Below are 2945 nucleotides of genomic sequence, written 5' to 3' on the forward strand. Positions count from 1 at the left end.
AATTTATGTATTTATAATATTTATTACAAATTATATATTACATATTTATTATGAACTTCAGTGGTGGGAGTGGCTAGCTCAATGGAAATGCACTGTTCTAACAACTCCAATGACCTAGATTCGAATTTGGCTATGACAAATAAATATTTTCTGTCTCACTCTAACAGTGAGTTAGCCCTGTGAGTTTGGGAGCCCTCCAGGACCTACCCACCAGCCTCATGAATTGGTGATTGGTACCCTTAATAAGGTAAAAATCTGGTGGTCGAACTTGATTCTCACCAAATCACCTCCTTGCACAACTGTTGGTCTAACAACAGTACTTCCTTACAAAGTACTGCACCCTTAAACCTTCATGATTTGTAGTGGTACAGAGTTCTTTATTTATTTTTTTTTTTTTTAACTACTTTATTTTGATTTTTTTTTAACTATTTTATTTTGATTGTTTTTTTTTGGGGGGGGGGGATTCATTATTAATCAATCAATATAACTAATCTTTTGGACCAAATTTATTTAAAATTTTAATTAAAATATAAAACTGTATAACAGTGGTTCCCAATCATTTTTTGACGGTGAAACTCTTTTGATGTAGAAATAGAAAACTGGTAGAACCGCTACATTATCATTTGATACAAATAATGTGTAACTTTATTTTTAGCTGTATTTACTAGGTCATTTTTTCCTAAGCTTTTATGTCTAAAATATATAAATTAATATTATACACAAGATTGAATATTACAATCTATATTACAACTAAATCATATGAGCTTAAAGGTTTTTTTTTTATATTTGAGCAAAATTTATTATTTTTTAAAAACTAAATTGGAAACAACTTTTAAATTACCTTGTATTTTAATCTCCAGCAAATCCTGTGGGTTGTCACTTTTTCCATTTATACTAACTTTGTTCACACTGAAATTTATATTATATAACACTCCACTCTGTTGAATTTATTATTTTATTTATTCATTTATTTATTTTTTTTACAATATGGAAATGAAGTTCCTTATCTGATTAATCTACTTAGGAGTTCAGCATACATTATGTTAAAATTGATGTCAGATTATATTATTTATGGTACAAATTACCATTAGTTGACCATCATATTATCAATTTTTACAATTCAATTCTATGATTATAATGATTCATTTGAATTTCTTATGATAGGAAAACTAATTTCTTACTATTCCATTATATAGTTACACTCACAGCAAGGCTATACTTTAGTGACTGATTCATAAAGTTATGTTTAGTCACTTTGATAAGATAGTACATAGGTATAAACCACTTATCCTGAACACTCAACCACTTTCAAATCTATAGAGGGGGACAATATTTTTATTCATCTAATTGTTTAAATTAATTCTATTGGTTTTAGGACAAAGTGAGGGGCCTCTCTCTAACCTCACACCAAATTATTGTCATATCCCCATAAATTATTGTTACTCATCCCCTTTTCATAATTATTAAGTAAAAGATGCGAATTAAAAATAATCTGGTATGGTGGGAGCACACAACTTTCATTTACTCCACTTCTTTGAGTTGAAATTAATCCTTTCTTGTTTCAGAACAGATATTTTTTTATTATTCACAATGGCAATACTTTCCCGAGCTAATTTTTCAAATAAGCCTTTCAGTTGACTAACTCCTATTTCAACAGTTTTCAGAAAAGTACTTTTATTATTATTTCTCATTCCAAAATATTTACGTTTTCTTTTGCTAAAGTATGACAAAAAACAAAACAGTCTACTAAAATTTATATTATGTTCTGTACCATTTATTTAACGGTAAATTGTTAAAGGATGAACATTGAAACACCAAGAATGATTTTAATGAGTTATCCTGTCAACTAAAAGGCTCATATCGCTGCTTTGCTTAAACACTGGAACATCTGACAAAAACAAATATTTTATTCTGTTTTTAACTGTTCCATAGATTGTACTGAAGACTGTGGTTACTTTTTCTCTTGGACTTCTGATGGTATGAACTCATACATTTTGTATTCATCAACAATTTATTAACAGATAACAAAATCAATAAACTTGCATGGTGAATTCATTAAGAAATAATAATAACAATATATAACACATTGTCTCCATAATTATGAATATCTAAAATATTGGGGACAATAAAATAAAACTCAAAAAAATGAAAGGTTAAAAATGAATAAATATGATTAAAAAAAAAAAATTAAGAATTGGTTCTCCAGAGAATGGATTCTCGAGACAGGATATATATAGCACTTGACTTATAAATCAATTCTTGCACGAGCAACTATGGTGCATTACTATTATTTTATGAATCCCAGTATATAACCAGTATTAATATATAGAACAATTAAACATTATGTAATAATAAAAATATATATAATAATCATTACATAAATAAATATAATAATCAATACATAATGTTGGCTTCTCCGATGACTGACGTTCCCAGAAGATAAGGTGACATTGCCTGCCAGCCAACTGGAGCCTCAGTGGTGGGAAGATGTGGAGGAAGTCTGTTTTCCGGCTAATAAGCCAGGTCCTTTCGTCTAATTATGGTCGAAGATCCTGGGCTGATTCACACGAAACTCGAGAGATCACTCCCTCGCCTCATTATCTACACTTATCCCATGATAGTTTGATTCAAATGTGATTTTTAAAAAAACCGCTTCTATACGAGGGCGACTTGGACCTGATGTGTGGCTATCAAAGGCCAGAGCCCAACTATTCATTTTATTTAGGCATTCATTTTATAGTTTACATTTATCCTTCTTTTTACTAATAAAACTCTGAAATTGTTAATTATTTCAAACAAACAATGTAAAAGTATTTTATATATGTATGTATAGTTGACCGTGAAAATTGATATATATGGAGATGGTCAGGGTTGCGGTCAAAAGAGAAATAAAAATAGTTTACAACTATTTATTTTCCAACGTTTCGCCCCACTTTGCAGGGCTT

General features: G+C 29.5%; 1 protein-coding gene across 4 annotated transcripts in view; it reads right to left on the reverse strand.

The window, feature by feature from the left end:
• Positions 1–2945, reverse strand: part of LOC106679496 (uncharacterized) — a 24138-nt gene that overhangs the window by 6832 nt on the left and 14361 nt on the right. Inside the window, exon 1 of one of the 4 annotated variants that reach the window (XM_014418691.2) lies at positions 842–1240. The exons of the other annotated variants lie outside the window; for them this stretch is intronic. The gene's annotated coding sequence lies outside the window, so the exon portion shown is untranslated. Of the gene's footprint in view, positions 1–841; positions 1241–2945 lie in introns of those variants that run through there. 4 annotated transcript variants of the gene reach the window in all.

The sequence above is a fragment of the Halyomorpha halys genome, unplaced genomic scaffold (assembly GCF_000696795.3).
Source record: "Halyomorpha halys isolate HHAL.00 unplaced genomic scaffold, Hhal_1.1 Scaffold207.1, whole genome shotgun sequence".
NCBI classification, from domain to species: Eukaryota; Metazoa; Arthropoda; class Insecta; order Hemiptera; family Pentatomidae; genus Halyomorpha; species Halyomorpha halys.